This window comes from Chiloscyllium plagiosum, chromosome 10, assembly GCF_004010195.1.
Source record: "Chiloscyllium plagiosum isolate BGI_BamShark_2017 chromosome 10, ASM401019v2, whole genome shotgun sequence".
Classification (NCBI taxonomy): Eukaryota; Metazoa; Chordata; class Chondrichthyes; order Orectolobiformes; family Hemiscylliidae; genus Chiloscyllium; species Chiloscyllium plagiosum.
The window spans coordinates 18,497,637-18,516,427 of NC_057719.1; positions in this window are offsets into that span (position 1 = coordinate 18,497,637).

Sequence of the window (18,791 nt, forward strand, 5' to 3'; positions counted from 1 at the left end):
CCTCCCATTCTTCTAAATTCCAATGAATATCATCCTAACTGATCCAGTTTCTCATCTTCTGGGCTCATTAAGTCTGGCGTCATGGAGAAAACATTGCTTGAATGAAAGCTCTAGTTCTATGAGTTATTCTTACAATTGTACAATGTGTATTTCCACAAGAAAAAGAGCTATCAAGAGCTTGTAGTTTCAGCTACTGGTACTTTAATAGGTCTGGACACTTTTAATGGGCTGTAGAAAAGTAATATATATCTATTACCATGGCAAGTTATGAATGAATGACTTTTCTTAAATATTATTCATACATTATATTGTCACTATATGGTTCAATTGTTTTGTACAAAGTATTTAGCAGCTTTATTGGCGCGAAAGTGACATAGATTGGTATGGAGGGAAAGAGGGGTCATTGGGATTGGGTGGTAGGACATAGATTGGTTTAAAGAGTCTGATAAACCATGAAGAGTGGAAGGATATAGCTTGGCATGAGGCCTATGGCAAGACCTTTTGAAATTACCTTTCTAAAGGTCTTGCTCTTCCAGACTGTGATCCATGACACCTCTGAGCGATTGTGAACTACAATACTTTAAAAGCTAATTGTGACTCCATGAAAACTATTGGAACCTGGACAATCCTCTACCTGGAATAGTGAGGTCAGGAATGCAAGGTTCTTTGATTACTTTTTGTATTTATCCACTTTATTTTAGTGAATTGTGCACATGGATGCCTGTACATTTTTGGTTATCTGCACCTCCTGTATTTCCACCAATGAGAAAATATTTTCATGAGTATCATTCTTGGATCCAAAGTATACACATCACACATCTGCCATTGAATTCTATTGGTGCTTGCATTTCAGAAAGAAATAAGTGAGTGAGATCATGTGAGATCATTTAACTTAAGGAGCAGGAGATGGCTTAGTTAATTGTATGAGGAAAGTTCTCTGATGTTACTTGTTTTAGCTACACTGAATTGCCTAGAGTTTGTACTTCAATTGAAACAAGTTTGTTAGCATACCCCAGTTAACAGTCATGAAATTTCCTGCACAATTTGCAAATGCACTATCCCGCACAGTCAAAACCAGCACTGGTTAACACTGGGGCTTAAAATTAAGATTCAGTTTAAGGCTAGAGTTAAAGTTAGGGATAACCCTAAGCCTAACCCAGACAATCTTCACCTCCACGGACGTTTCCCCAACTCCATGAAAACTCACTCCATAAAGCCTTGGTTGAGATACATCTGCCTTCAGTTTTAGACACAATATCTCAGGAAGGATCTCAGCTGACACTGGAGAGGGTACAGTGCAGATTGACTGAAAGAGTAAAATTTGCGATTTTGTAGTCAGAATCTTGGCAAATTAGTTTGCAGTTAAAAAGTTCAGCAGTGTTCTAACTGAGATGCTTAAAATGTTATAGAAATTGGATAGAAAGGATATGAAAAAGGTTTTAAAGCTCCACAACAGCAGAGCATAGTCTTAAAAGAATCACAAAACACTGGTGACATGAAGGATTGTGGAAAACAAAAATTCTCTCCCCCACAATTCTGTGAAACCTGAGACAAACTTAAATGAAATTCAAGGTGAAAGTTTTTTTTAAATTCATTAACAATATCACTGACTAAGGTTCAAAGACAGATAAAAGGGATTTGAGGCAGAGATTATACAAAATATCACAGAATGACAGAATAGGTTTGAGCGACTGAAAATCCTGCTCAGGTTCTGTTGGTTGACGAAGTTGCTTTTGAGCAGTAGCAAAAGTGGTCAGTAGTGAAATGTTAGTTTACACCATTCTAGACATTTCTGTTCCATCAGACAATGAATTGTTGATTAATTATTGCCTGTTTTGCATTAGCCCAAAGACCCATTTCACCCTCTCTGCTCGCAATCTGCAAGCTCATTATGTCATTGGGTTGCACATTACATAATCTTTCCACCCAATTCCACAACTGCCCTTCATCAGAAAGCCTAACCTTCTGAAGAAATTCCTATTAATCCTAGTTAAGAATCAGTGTTATATTTTTCTTCAGACATAAATAAGCTTTCCATCCACGTTTGAAAGGAATTGGCTTGAATAGTGATTGTGTAAAAGCAGCGTGTCTGTGACAGACTAAGCTTTTCATTAAGAATTTCAATTGGCTCTTTATTGATCAGTTATGATTACTTTGCTGAACTGGTATCCATGTGTTGGGTGTTCGTTCAGAATAATAGTTCATTAATGACAGAACCATCATTACTGGAGTCTATCACAACTCAGTGGTGATTTGTTTCCAGACGTTCCTGGTGTTTTCTGTCTTCAGGCTGTTCGTCAGGCAGCTATGGGTATTTATCTGATGCATCAACATTGAAAAGAACATCGTTAAGCTGACATTAATTAGCTCATCGTGAAGGCAAGTAAGATAAGACCAAGATGAGTAAACCTGCAATTTATTTGTTTATCATTTAATAATTTATTTTATTCATTCCTGAACACAGCTATCATAATTGTCCTGAATGTACTCACAGTTCAAGATTAATAGTTTCCAGTTCTTGCATGGTGTCACCTGTTGCCCATCTCTAATTGCCCTTGAGGAGGTGGTAGAGAGCCACCGTCTTGAACCACTGCAGTTCTATCTGGTGTAGATAAACCAGAGTGCCTGTCCATCAGGTTTTATCACCACAATTTAATTACAGCATGTTTGCCCAAGTGTGTTTCGTATCTGCAAACTGAAAATCATACTTGCGGTTGAACATGATAAGGACTACAAGAGTGTACAAAATACATATAGCTGGAGTTACTCAAGGAGCAACATTTGAATTTGTTGTGTTACCATAGTCTTATCAAACCATAAGGTGAAAGTGAGGACTGCAGATGCTGGAGATCAGAGTTGAGAGTGTGGTGTTGGAAAGTACAGGTCAGGCAGCATCCAAGGTGCAGGAGAATCGGCGTTTCGGGCAAAAGCCCTTCATCAGGAATGAGGCTGAGAGCCGAGGGGATGGTGAGAAAAATGGGGGGTGGGGGGGGGGTGGCTAAGGGTGTGATAGGTAGACAGAGGTGGGGGTAATGGTGATAGGTTGGAGAGGAGGGTGGAGGGATAGGTGGGAAGGAAGATGGACAGGTCATGAGGGCAGTGCCAACTTGGAAGGTTGCAATGGGATATGGTGGGGTGAGGAAACTGGTGAAATCTACATTGATGCCTTGGAATTGGAGGGTCCTGAGGTGGAAGATAAGGCTTTCTTCATCCAGGCATTGAGTGGTGAGGGAGTGGTGATGGAGGGAGGGCCCAGGACCTGCATGTCTTTGGTGGAGTGAGAGGAGGATTTGAAGTATTCAGCCACAGGGCGGTGGGGTTGGTGGCATGGGTGTCCCTGAGATGTTCTCTGAATCGCTCCGCAAGTAAGCACCCTGTCTCCCCAATGTAATGAAGACCATAAGGCTACTCTGTCATTAGAAAGAAACAATTGATGGTGATTTAACCTGAGGGCTACCATACCTCAGGGAAGGGGAGAGGTTGAGAAGGTAGGTTTTCACAATGTAACTTCAGTCAGTGAGGGGAATTGAACCCATGCGATTAGCATCATACTGTTGTCAAAGCCAAGCAAGTAGCCAACCGAGCTGAAGAAGCCCTAATGTTTGAATTTAAGATTTGTTTGATTAGAGTTCATTTTTATAGTTATTTATTGTAATCAGAAATAAAAATGAGTCTATGTAGCACTTTTCATAATCACAGGTTGCCCCAAACCCAGTTAAGTCTTCACTCAGTTAAGTTTAGGCACTGTTAGAATGGTAACCATTCCCTTAAAACAGCCCTTTCACCCAACTGAGAGTAGCATATTTATTATAATGAGCGATATCAAGATTGCCAATCAAGCTATTTTGATCCTTTCTTCATCAGGTTTACACTGAATGCATATGTATGCCTCTTGGAATAATAGGTGCATCTGAAGACAAATATTATTGAGAACAAACACATTGTATGATGGTCTTTGGTGGTTGGAAAGACCATTGCTATGACTGATTATTGGGTGACTGCCCATAATCTGTCATAATTCTGATAGGATACCAACCCCATTCCTAAGTGGTCATATTCCCAGGTGAGTAAGGATGATCTGGCTCCTCTGCTTAATTCAACCTCTCTCTCAGACCAAGGTCACAAAATGGATAATTTTAAAAAGATCCCTTCCTTCATGGAATACCTTTTCCCAATCTAATTGTATTTACTAATTGTATTTATGTTTTTTAATGAGCCAAATTAAGCAGGCTTTCTTGAGTGAAAGAAAGGACGAGTTGATTAGCTACTAAACATGAGAAATTATAATAAAATGTGACATGTGTACAATGTATTAGATTAAAAATGAAAATTGAGTAAAACTCTGTTGAAAACGTATATGAGCAGTCTCTGTGCCCCGTGAAGGGTAGATTATGGACATTGAAGCTATTAAGTTGGATCATACTAGTAACACTGATGGTCGTAGTGAAGCAGTCATTTGGAGATTTTTGGCTCTTGTAATTTAGCTGGCAGGATTTTGTCCTGTTTATTTATCAATGATGGCTTCAATGGCTTTCCTGGCCTCAAGCACTCAGAGTGACACGTATTTTTTCTTTACCTGCAGCACAGGGGTGAGTAATGGCTGACTTAAACCTTCATATCACACTGGTGCATATTGTCACATCTGTCCACTAATGCACAGACCAGAAATTGCAGTTAGCTTTCAGCCTCCATTTTCTTGTATATTCATGGAAGGCTAAAGCACAAACATGTCATCACATGGTTTAGAGCATACTCCACAGGTGATGACTTTCTGCTGAGAGTAGTAGTCAACATCTCATTATATCTGCAGTCACAAGAGCTTGTAGACCAGTTTATTTTGGATTACATCTCTCCTTTTGAGGGGTTGCTGTTTGAATATCCCTTGGCACCTCAGGCATCACATTCTAAGGTTTCTCTCAGGTCTTTGCCAGACACCAACTGAATTTTCATCCACAATTCTGTTTTGGTCATGTGTCCTCCTTTAAGAAAATATAACATGTGCTTTAATTAAAAGGTTAATGTTTGTAAATAATTCAGAGTTATAATCCATTGTCCTGAGACCTTACAAACTTTGAAGTGTTCAGTGGATGGAGCTGATGATTCTGGGCAAGAGCAAAGGAGTCCTGTCTCAATGAGAGGTGGTCAACACAGAGTCATAGAATCATAGAGGTGTACAGCATGGAAACAGACCCTTCGGTCCAACCAGTCCATGCCGAACAGATATCCCAACCCAATCTAGTCCCACCTGCCAGCACCTGGCCCATATCCCTCCAAACCCTTCCTATTCATCTTCCCATCCAAATGCCTCTTAAATGTTGCAATTGTACCAGCCTCCACCTCGTCCTCTGGCAGCTCATTCCATACACGTACCACCCTCTGAGTGAAAATGTTGCCCCTTAGCCTCTTTTATATCTTTCCCCTCTCACCCTAAACCTATGCCCTCTAGTTCTGGACTCCCCACCTCAGGGAATAGACCCTGTCTATTTACCCTATCCATGCCCCTCATAATTTTGTAAACCTCTATATGGTCACCCCTCAGCCTCCGACGCTCCAGCGAAAACAGCCCCAGCCTGTTCAGTCTCTCCCTATAGCTCAGACCTTCCAACCCTGGCAACATCCCTGTAAATCTTTTCTGAACTCTTTCAAGTTTCACAACATCTTTCCAGTAGGAAGGAGACCAGAATTGCACTCAATATTCCAACTGTGGCCTAAACAATGTCCTGTACACCACAACATGACCTCCCAACTCCTGTACTCAATACTCTGACCAATAAAGGAAAGCATACCAAACTCCTTCTTCACTATCCTATCTACCTGCGACTCTACTTTCAAGGAGCTATGAACCTGCACTCCAAGGTCTCTTTGTTCAGCAATACTCCCTAGGACCTTACCATTAAGTGCATAAGTCCTGCTAAGATTTGCTTTCCCAAAATGCAGCACCTCGCATTTATCTGAATTAAACTCCATCTGCCAATTCTCAGCCCATTGGCCCATCTGGTCCAGATCCTTTTGTAATCTGAGCTTCAGTGGTAATCCACAACAGCCAAAGTTTGAAGTCCTGATACTGTCTGTAAGGAAAAAGACACAAGGCTAGACCTAGCGTGGGTGCTATTTTCTACTGGTGTTACTTGCAGCTTTGTTTTTGAGAACTAATGAGAACCAATGCTGAAGTGCTCTGTTGTTTTAGCAAAGGGATGGAAATCAGGCTAAAAGACTTGTGAAGTTGCAATAAAACCTGTAAATGTTCATTCTTTTCTGTGTTAATGGGAAGGACTGGAACTCATTGAATCCAACAGATTTGAATTATTGAGGCCAGAGGCAAAACAAATCAGACTCTCTGCAACATTCCATGAGGTAGTGCATGGTCAAATGCAACAAGATCTGGATAATATCCCAATTGGGCTGACAAATGACAATTAATAGGTACAATTACCACCTCCAGTAGCAGATAATCTAACCACTGCCCCTTAACATTCAATGGTGTTACTATCACTGAATCCACCACTTCCAATATCCTAGAGGTTGTCATTGACCAAAAACTCAATTGGACTCATCTTATAAATACATTGGATATAAGTGAGAGGATAGCAATACTGCACTGAATAGCTCACTTCCTGACTCCCCAAAGCATGTCTACCATCAACAAGGCTCAAGTCAAGAGTGTGATGGAATATTCCCCACTTGCTTTGATGGGGGCAGCTGCAACAACACTCAAGAAGCTTGACACCATCCAGGACAAAATTGCCCACTTGATTGGCACCATATTCACAAGCATCCACTCCCTCCACCATTGACATTCAGTGACGGTTGTGTACAATCTGCAAGATATATCGTAGAAATTCTCCAAAGATCTTCAGACGGGCACCTTCCAAAGCGACAACCACTTCCAGGTAGAAGGACAAGGGCAGCAGATATTTGGGAGTCACCATCACTGCAAGTTCCCCTCCAAGCCAGTACCATCCTCACTTCGAAACATATCGCCATTCCTTCAATGTGGCTGGGTCAAAATTCTGGAATTTCCTCCCTGGGGCATTGTGGGTCAACCTACAGCACATGGACCCTGGCAGTTCAAGAAGGCAGCTCACCACCATCTTCTCAAGGGCAGGTTGGATGGGTAATAAATATTGGCCAGCCAGCAATGCTCATGCCCCCCATGCCCCATGACCCAATAATAATAATAAAAAAATTGCACACAGTTCACCAGTCTCCTATCTCTAGATTTTGGAAAATTCCTACTTTAACATATTTTCACCACTTGCTTCCAGGGAAATATTTCATTCTTAATGGTTGTTCTGAGGAGACACTCCCTTGAGTCTTGATCTGCACAAAATAGAAGTCTCCCTGAATCCTGTGAGCCTTCATGAAGAAAGCCTGACATTTAGATATTCTCAGGATCTTCCAAGGCTTTGAACAAAGAACAAAGAAAATTACAGCACAGGCACAGGCCCTTCGGCCCTCCAAGCCTGGGGCGATCCAGATCCTCTATCTAAACCTATCACTTTTTTTCTAAGGATCTGTATCCCTCTGCTCCCTGCCCATTCATGTATCTGTCTAGATACATCTTAAATGATGATATCGTGCCCACCCCTCCCGCCTCTGCTGGCAATGTCTTTCAGCCACCCACCACCCTCTGCGTAAAAACCTTTCCACGTATATCTCCCTTAAACATTTTCCCTCTCACCTCGAACTCGTGACCTCTAGTAATTGAGTCCCCACTCTGGGAAAAAGCTCTTTGCTATCCACACTGTCTATACCCCTCATGATTTTGTAGACCTTAAGCAGTCACTCCTCAACCTCCGTCTTTCTAATTAAAATAATCCTAATCTACTCAACCTCTCTACATAGATAGTGCCCTTCATACCAGGCAAAATCCTGGAGAACCTCCTCTGCACCCTCTCCAAAGCACCCATACCCTTTTGGTAATATGGCCACCAGAATTGTACGCAGTATTCCAAATATGGCCAAACCAAAGTCCTAAACAACTGTCACATGACCTGCCAACTCTTGTACTCAATATCCTGTCCAATAAAGGAAAGCATGCTGTATGCCTTCTTGATGACTCTACTGACCTGCGTTACCACCTTCAGGATACAACGGACCTGAACACTCTGATCTCTCTGTACATCCATTTTGCCCAGGGCTTTTCAATTTACCATTTAGTTCACTCCTGAATTGTATCTTCCAAAATGCATCACCTCACATTTGCCTGGCTTGAACTCCATAGGTGTGTACTGACTCTTTAAATAAAATCATAGTTTCATTCGAGATAAGTTTTAATAATTAACTGCAGCAGAGCAAGATGCACGGAGGTAAGAAGATGATTTCAAAAAGGAAATTGAATAAGCATTTGGGGGAAATAAACTTTTAGCTCTATGGAAGTAGAAAGGGGAATTGGGACTGAACTGATTTCTCTAAAGAGAGATGGAAAAGAATTGATATGTCAAATTATCATTTTTGCTTTATTACTGTGAGGACAGATACATTGGTTTGAGATTCAATCTTTGAGATTCAATTCAAGCTGATTCCTACTTGTAAACTGAGTTGTAAGTGCAGCTTGAGGGTCAAGAATCATTGACAATCTTACACAGCCAAGTCGAAATGAGGCCTAAGTCATTTGAAGGAGAAAGTGAGGTCTGCAGATGCTGGAGATCAAAGTTGAAACTTTATTGCTGGAACAGCACAGCAGGTCAGGCAGCATCCAGGGAACAGGAGATTCGACGTTTCGGGCACAGGCCCTTCTTCAGGAATGAGCAGAGAGTGTTCAGCAGGAGAAGATAAAAGGTAGGGAGGAGGGACTTGGAGGAGGGGAGTTGGAAATGTGATAGGTGGAAAGAGGTCAAGGTGAGGGTGATAGGTCGGAGTAGGGTGGAGGCGGAGAGGTCAAGAAGAAGACTGCAGGTCAGGAAGGCGGTGCCGGGCTGGAAGGATCCTTCCAGCCCGGCACCGCCTTCCTGACCTGCAGTCTTCTTCTTGACCTCTCCGCCTCCACTCTACTCCGACCTATCACCCTCACCTTGACCTCTTTCCACCTATCACATTTCCAACTCCCCTCCTCCAAGTCCCTCCTCCCTACCTTTTATCTTCTCCTGCTGAACACTCTCTGCTCATTCCTGAAGAAGGGCCTGTGCCCGAAACGTCGAATCTCCTGTTCCCTGGATGCTGCCTGACCTGCTGTGCTGTTCCAGCAATAAAGTTTCAACTAAGTCATTTGAAGTCCTAGGACATCACCATCGTACCTAAGTGTTGATGGCACCAATTCAATTGGAATCATGCAAGAGCTGAAAAGCAATCATTGTGTTGTGCAAAGACAGGACTTTGAAGTCTTATAAGATAATTTTCTAATACTAAGATAAGTCATAATTTTGGGGGAAGTTGGGGAAGGGGAGGAATCCAAGGTGAGGATAGGCCTAAAATTTCTTTCAAGTGCCTGGACCAACAAATATTGCTCCATCTGACTCAAATGAAAATCATGAAGAACCATATAAATTTGCTTTGCTGAATAGTCTGGGATCCATCACTGCCTAACCTACCAGGATGCACTTGACCATCAGTATGAATTGTGTGCTCTGGATGTCAAGATGGCCTTGGAGACCAAATGTCATGAGCTCTTGAATACTAATGAGGCTTTCATGTGCCTGCAAGCCCAGAAGTTAAAATAACAGCCCGTAGGACCAATGGGGAGGTCAATACCCAGATTATATTGTATGTGATTCGAATTCTCATTAGGTAGGGGCAGCTGTGTTGGGAGGGCAGAGTGGTGGGAATTAAAACAAATGCCATTTAGCTGTACAATGTTATAAATGTTAATGCCTCTGTAGTCCAAAATGGAGCCAACTAGGGGAACTGGATATCAATACGTTCATTATCTGTGACTCAACACTGGGCAGTGCATCCTCTAAGTTATACACTTTGGTCTTAAGAGCTATTACAATTATAGTATGCTTCAAATCTGTTCTGTTGCTCATTTGGATCATTGTTCTTAGATTAACTCCATTTACCCACTATATTTGCATTTCCCTTAATATTCCTGCCTAACAACAAACAAATTAAACAGTGCTTGGAAATTTTAAATCCTGGAATACCATCCCTAACAGCGTGTGGATCTACCAATAAAAAATGGAATGTAGCCACTCAAGAGGGCTGCTCACAATCACCTTCCCGAAGGCAATTAGGGATAGTCAATAAAAAGCAACATGTAGACACCAAAGCCCATATTCCCTGAATGAATATCAGAGAAAAGAATTGGCCTAACAATAACAGCTTTTCAGACTAAGGGAGAGAGTTCCTGATTGCTGCAATGCTTTGTGTGAAGTACGTCCTGATATCGTTTTTGAACAGCCTGGCACTAATTTTAAGTTGCTGTCCCCTTCTTTCAGTTTCTCCACCAGAGCAAATATTTTCTCACTCCCCACCCTATCACCCTCTTTGGTCATTTTGTGCAACTCACATGTCAAACCCTTCATCTTAACTAATCTCAATTAGATCATTCCTTAATACTCCAGGGAATCCAACCTGACACACAAAAAAGGGGAGCTTTGGCAAAAAAAAAAGGATATTTGATAATGAAATTCTCCCACCTTACATAAAATCGGAGAAAACTAATTCTAGTTTGAAAGTGAAAGAAGTTTAATTTGATTCTGCAAAAAGAAAATCAACCTATGATTATAGAATTGGCCATTATATGCTGACAAGACTGCTATCTGAGACAGGAAAACTTTCACTGAAGAATATACAGTAGATTAATAGTGCCTTGCATTAATTCTTGCCACCTGCATCCTCCTGTGGCTCCGGTGCATAAGTTGTCCAGTGTCTACATTACAGGAGATGAGAGTAAGTGCTGTCCGTGACCCACACAATGAGGTTGAATCAATCTTTTGAGGCTTAGTGAGGCTAAAAGAAACCCATGCAGGGGTCCTGTCAGTGCCTGCAATTTATTCTGTAATCTTTGCGTCATTTATAATCTGGCATTAAAGATTAATTTCACAGAGGAATTTACAGCAATATTTATGCAGCCAGAAATCCATTGGCCAGCAGAGGATTTCCTTGATGTGAACCTATTCTATATGAACATATTTATCACTTCAATACATGGAGTGCAATGAGGGAATCTTACTCTGTGGTTAATAGGGGACAAGTATAGTTTAACAGAGACATATGTTCAAACATATGCACACACACATAGAGACAAGCAGCACAATGACTGTCCTACACGTTCATTTTATATAAATGTGAAAAAACAATTGGAGTAGAGTAGCAATCCCATCACATTATTGCCAAAATACTGCAGACTTCTATTAGCATTTGTCGGGCTTTTGACGCTTTTAGTCTTTGCTATCAAGTTGTACCAATAAATGGACAAATTAAAGTTTTTCATTAACCTCCTGAAATAAATTGGAAACATTAAGAGCCTGATACAGGTCAGGGTGATCTCCAAACTCTTTATGAATAGTCTCAAACATGGAAGTAGCTTTCTTTTTAACATATCAGACCATGAAATGTGTTTACATTAATTAATGACATGCTTCACATTTTTGACTAGATTTTCTGAAAGTTAGACATTAACTTTGGTCTGATCAGATTTCATTGAACTGTTGTCATTCAGTTATCTGTAGGTGAGTCAAATAAACTGGACCCATTGGTGCACATTGCAAAGAGTTGCTTAAAGCTTAGTTTGATACTAAAACAAGAGAAGACAAAGAGAGCACAAGTATTTCAACTCAAATGGTCACAAAGAAAAACAAACTAAAGCCTGTGCTTTAATCAAATAGTTTGAAATCAGGTAATACAGATCGAAATCCCGGCTCATTGGCAGGCCAGAAATTTAGTCTGTGATTCTTGCAACAGAATACACATTGATTCCATTGGATTGCACCAAGACTGACAATATCGTCCCTTCTTTTACCACTCTTTTTCTCATCATTTCTCCCCTTAAGGCACCAATACATGCTGTTCATTGGGTACCAGCTGTCTTTCTCTGATGGCCCATTAATGTTTGAGTGTGCATGGGAGTACATCTCGATCATGAAAACCATTAAAAGAAAAATGCCTCTATTCTCATGTGCACTCTCCAGTTGATTGCATTAGACAATTAGCCAGAACTGGAACAACCTTTATTGATTAATCTCTTTTCAAGGTTAAATATTTGTTTCAAATTCATTTTTTTAAAGTTATGGACCTCTCTGCCAAGATTGGCATTTCTGGTTCTACTGGTTACATCCTAATTGTCCTGGAGATTTGGTTTAATTAACTGGCTTGCTAAGTAGTCAGGACTCAACCATGTCAGTTTGGACTGAAGTCATGTGTAGGTCTGTCTGGGTTCAGGATAGTAGTTTTCCACCCTTAAAGGATATTTGCAAGCCAGCTGGAATTTTCGAACAGCTTTTTAATTTGAATTTTGGTTTAAACTGAAATTCTAATTCTCTTTTGTCAAAGAAGGATCTGAGCTCACATTCTACAGTTATTAATTAAGGCCTCTAGATTTCTAATACAGTAATATATCCACTATTATATGACACCTGTTAAATAATAATTAATTGGCATCAGGTTGAGTGTGAAACATAGTTAGTTGACAATCTGGGACAAGCATATTAATGGTGAATAAATAATGTAAAGACCTTTTTTATTTTTCTGTACTTTTGATCATGGATTGAAATGGAAATAAAGGAGGGTTTTTTGTTAAAAAAAATTTTGAGGGATGCTGCATTTTGTGATGCAAGTAATTAGACACTCATTGTAAATGTTGTTTACACAGCTGTCTATTCAACCATAGTTGAAGTGTCGTTTGCACAGGAGGGGTGTCTACAAAAAGAGATCCAGCTGATAACAAGCAGTGATTAGTTACTGCTGACAAAGGCCTTCTGACTGCCAACAATTATCTGACTCCAAGTTAGGTAGCCGGGGGTATGAACAAGGTGGTGAGATGCCATCAGATCTCTTCAGGCTCTGGAGTTGTCTCTATTCTCTTCAGTAAGAAAAAGACTTTAAGCCTGAAGAAAAGCAAGGCATTTTTCTTTCAGTAGAGCTTTTGCCTGAAACGTCGATTTTCCTGCTCCTCGGATGCTGCCTGACCTGCTGTGCTTTTCCAGCACTACTCTAATCCAGACTCGGGTTTCCAGCATCTGCAGTCCTCGTTTTTACCTATTTTTCTTTCAGTAGTTGTGAGTTTCAATTAATAAGCCTGAGACTTCTTTAAGTTTGAATCAGTCATCCTGTGCCTCTTGCAAGCCAGTGAAAACATCCAGTGAAGGAAGCTCGATAAGCAGCATTGGTATTACAACAAGAATCATCTCAGCAAATCATGTGAACAGGGACGACTGGACTACTTTCCCATTCTTTCTTTTTGCCCAAAACATCCATTTTTTTTCCCTCTATTTCCCTCTGTATATGCGAATGCGGAGGATTTATAAGGCTGTTAGAGGTTTAACCAGTAGAGTTGTATGTTAACAGTATATAATTGTTTACCTGTGGTTAGAGTCTATTTGCTTGTCATAAGTAATCATTTTTTGTAAGGTGCAATCTTATGAAGTACAAAAGCCTTCTCTGTGCTTCCTGTTAACCTGGATCTGACAGACAAGTAAATTCTGCATTTTTTTCCAAATATTTAACTTTTGCGAAACTCCAGGAATAGCGGGGCTTGGTTTTCAGTGTTCTACCTGAGTGAGGTAACAATACGCATGACAGGAAATGGAAACTGGTAATTTACAATAACTCCAGAATAAATTGCATTCCAAACTAGGCAACTTCCATTCTAAACTTCCATTTGTGCCTACTCATGATAGAAGCACAAATTAAACATCAGTAAATTAGAAAATTAATAAGAGGGTATGTTGGAAAGTAGAAGGTTGTAGTAGGCTTAGTTAATGGAAATTTACATGCAGTTTTAACAGGTAGCACTGGAAATCTGTGCACTCAGAAGGCTACCATGAACCAGCAAGTCAGAAAATCCTCGTCACAAAGTAATTCTTATCTCCAAACCATATAGTCATTGCTGAGAATTACGCTACATGATTCTGGTAAACTACTGAACATAAACCAGACTTGTACACTTCGCACACAGAATATAAAAGTGATAATGGACTTACATGGTCAGGCCTGCTGCATCACACATGAATACAAAGTTTATCTACAATGTCAGCTGGCTATTCCTGATTGGAAGACTGCCTCCCACCACATGTACAGGATATAATTCAGATGTTCATTATTGAAAATAATACAAATGCAACATAATTTTGTATCTCAACTTCACAGAATATATAATCTATGAACTGCTACAACATATTTTCTGAAATTATCTGCTATCAATCTTATTATGGCAATTAAAAAGTTAACTCTTACTTATGCATTAAAAGATATAAAGACTACTTTACATGAAATTTCACTGTTCTTAATATAATAAATAAGAATATCAGGTACCTTTCAGTTACTACAAGGCAATAATGCGGTGTGACAATGTGGAACTTGAATGTTACAGCAAGGACATTGTGGGTTGCAGTTTATCAAATTAACTGTACCCCGTGATTGGGGTGATGTCTTACAATTCATTGAGTGGCATCCAGTAACCTCATTGTAATTGCTCGCAGGTATGCATTGTCTCCTAAACAATACTTCCTGTCTGTATTACAGTGACACCAGGAGATAAATAATTAGAGAGGGCGGGGGGATGGGAAGTTAGATGAGACAGAATATATTGCAGTAAGATAGGACCATAAAATAAATTAAAGATTACAAACTCCATTGAAACTAGCTGTTATTGAAATGATACAAAGAAATGGCAGCAAACTGCAGATCCATATGTAGAGTGAAGGAATAGAAATCAGGACCGAGCAGATTTAGGTGCCTACTTGTAAATAAAAGCAATGTAGAACGGTTGCTGATGAATCATTCAAGACCTTCTGTATTTACTGAGCTGTAATAGCATTCATCATTCTTGCTGGAGTCAAGCATGTTGAGTAGCCTTTCATCTCCCTTTGAATGAACACTAATACCCTCTCCTTCCACCAGCTTCTCCATCGAGCAGATTTCCACTTAATCAAACTAACGGCACCATTGTCCGACACAAATGAGTGCGAAAGAAAACCACACAGACTCAAGTCTTTTCGTTACTACTATCCCCCCCACCCCCCTTCTTCTTCTTCATCATCATCTCCCCTTAATTGTTTTCACCTCTGAGGGATTAGTTTGGCCAGAGAGAGAGACGTCTCCAGCTCTGGGCCTTTTTGACATGTATTGCGAGGCTGCAAGTGAGCAAGCAGGGGCTGAGTTCTGACAAATTTGCATCTCTTTGAATGTGACGCTTGAGAAGCCGAGCCGTTAGATTAAATTTTGCCTGCTGGAAAATGAGCAAGCCGCTATCGTAGGTCTACTGGGAAGATCTTTATTCAGATTCTTGTTAGACTTGTTTATCAAGCTGACAGACTAGTCTTCTATGAGATAAAGGGCTTCTCCATCACTGGCCCTGACAGTGGTAAGACATGCAGGGAAATGAAAGAAGCAGGGAAAATATTATTAATAGATGCTGAGTTGATTTTCTTCTATGGCACGTCAAGAAGGAGCTGAGGCTTGATTGCAGCCTATGAAGTTCTGTCCAAAAAGAAGCTATTTTTCATTAAGTGATAGAAGGTCTTTCATGTTCTTGCTGAGTAGCTGAGATAAGTAATGCAGTCCTTTTTTTTAAAGCCCACTGATTTCCTATCAGTAAAGTACTGAAAAGGTGGGACACATCTTTCCTTCTCCAAGCCGCGGTAACCCCTTTGCCAATAATTTATTTGCTCATTCCAGGTCAGTTTTGTATATTCAAAAAAAAAGCAACCTGCTATTTTGCTCATCTCTCAGTCTATGCAGGCTGATTTCAAAGTCAGACTGTCTGTAAATACATTACTGAGATAAAATGTTGGTAGCAAGTATAAGAAAAATTATTTAATAAATTTCAGAGAGAAATATAAACAGCGGACAATGTTCCTTTACTCATCTCAGTCAGAGAAAGAAAGGTTTGAATACTCACTGAAGATTAATGCATCATTACTGGATATGTACCAGTACTGCGTGTAATTTTAATCAAAATATGCTGGGGTTATAATATCAGTTTTGTTCCAGTGCTGGTCTTAAGTTTGAATTACAGGGCATTTGGCAGTACAAGTACTTTACATACTATTATGTGTTATAAACAGTCAAAATAGAGAGTTCTAGTGTAGTATAGATATGAAGTTCAATATCACAAGTTAGAAATCATTACAAAAATAATGCACATGTATAACCAGTTTAAAACAATGAAGGTGCTCTGATTAATCTGTTATTAGGTACAAAACAGTACAGATAATAAATGGGAGGTTACTAATATGAAAGTGCGCCAGGATTGTGTGTAAGTTTAGAATCATAAAGTGATGCAGTGCAGAAATAGGCCATTCAGCCATTGTGCCTGTGCTAGCTTTTCAGATATCCAACTAGTTCCATTGCTGTTCTCTTTCCCCTGACCTTTTATAAATCTTTCCTCTTCCAATTTTTAATCAATTGACTTTACAAATGTATTATTCAATATTCTTCTACCATTCTTTCAGGCATTACCTGACAGATCATAATGTTTCATTGTTTAAATCATTTTTCCTTGCATTGTCATAGAGATGCACAGCACGGAAACAGACCTTCTGGTCTGACTTGTCTATGTCAACCAGATATCCGAACCTAATCTAATCCCATTTGCCAGCACTTGGTCCATATCCCTCCAAATCCTTCCTATTTATATACCCATGCAGATGCCTTTTAAATGTTGTAATTGTAATAGCCTCCACCACTTTCCTCTGGCAGCTCATTCCGTATACGTACAACCCTCTGCGTGAAAAAGTTGCCCCTTAGGTCTCTTTTATATCTTTCTTCCCTCACCCTAAACTCATGCCCTCTAGTTCTGGACTCTCCCCCCACTGCTCCCAGGGAAAAGACGTTGTCTATTTATCCTATCCGTGTCCCTCATAATTGTATAGACCTCCAAAAGGTCACTCCTCAGCCTCTGATGCTCCAGAGAAAACAGCTCCAGCCTATTTAGCATTTCCCTCTTGCTCAAATCCTCCGAACGTGGCAACATCCTTGTCTTTGGCACTTTTGCAGCGATCTTAAACCTTTTTCATTGATTTTTCCACTACTTAGAAACATTTTATCCTTATTTACTCTATCAAATTGTTACTCTTCCAAATTTGAACATCTCTATCAAACCTTCTTGTTTAACCTCCTCACTGGGAACAAGTACAAACCCATTTCTCTGGTCGTGCATGAGCCGAGTTTATGGAAAATGGAGAGCATGTGTTGGTAAGAGAAAGTGGAGTTGATAAAGGCCTGAATAAGCCTATTTGAAGCAGTTGGATTGATCAATGGCATGTGGATAATGTTACAGATGTGAAAATAGGCATCTTTGTGATGGAGCAGATATGAGGTCTGAAGCTCACTTTGAAGTCAAACAGAACAGCAAGCTTTCAAACAATCGAGTTAAACCAGAGGCAATGGAGAAGTGTTGAAGAAGGGTGGTTTAATTAACTACACCACAGGTCCCTCTAAACAAAAAGTGAATAAAAACTCATGTACTACTAACAAGTCATTGGCCTGTCTCCAATCTCTGAAATGCCTTTCCTAACCTTCCCTGCCTCTCTCCACCAAATTCAAAAGCCCCATGAAAATATACATCTTAAAGCATGCCTTTGGTCACCTCCAGTACCTCAGCTTCCAGGTCCTGCTCAGTGCCTGTTATTGCTATATTAAATGGACACTGTATGAGCTCGTTGCTATTGCTAAATTACTATCAGGGCAAGATCGTTCTGTAGCACAAAATGTTAGAGAGATGCTTTAAAGTAATGCTGCTGTCACAAAAATACTATTCATGATACATCTGAGAAAAACCTGTCAGAAAGATAAAAAGCCACCATTAAACAACTCACTCTTTAAAGGGACAAATTAATCCTGATCAGTCCACTCATTGTCATTAAATTTGCTGCGAGAATTTTGGAGATGTTCCCTTAAACGTCATGCAGAAGATGAAAAGCTGAATTCCTTTGGGACAGGCATTTTTTTTCATCATTATAGGAAATGTTATAACCATGAAATGCTCCATTTACTGATAATGCACCATTTTTACCTATTTTGCATAAATGCACTTTTAACAAATTGTCCAAACTGCAAAGAGGAATGTGAGTCACACTTTCTCTACAATTGTTTTGTCGAGGGAATTCAACCTGCCATGATGTGAACGTGAAAGCTTTAACTGAAGCTCTGAAAGTTACTTTGTGAGGGCAAGCTCCACCCTAATTACTGTCGACCTATTCTCAATGCTATTGACGAACTGATTGATTAACCACACTTACTTAAACACTATGGAGCTGATTTTAAGCCTGGGTGAGTTTGGATAGGCAGGAATGTGGTGAGCATGGAACATTTTTTGTGACAGAAAATTCTAGGTCTGGGGTCTTTAACTCCAAGCTGTTGCAGAAAGGGAAGTGTGCACCCTTTGTTAGAGTTATTTGCAATGGCCCTCCAGAGGCATTCCTAATCTTAAAGGGACATTCTACTATCTTTAGCCTGGCAACCTATTACTGACCTGAAGTCAGTCTGTGAAAACAGCATGAATGGTTTAAACCAATAACCTGCCTTGTCAGATAAGGTTTCCTATTTAGCCAATTAAAATTAAGTCAAAATACTTAAGTCTTCATATAATCCATTAACAGAATGGGCGCCCCAATCTACTTCTATTTGATGCACACACCAAATCAATTCAAAATTGGATATATTTCCAGTGGAGAACTGAAATTGGTTAA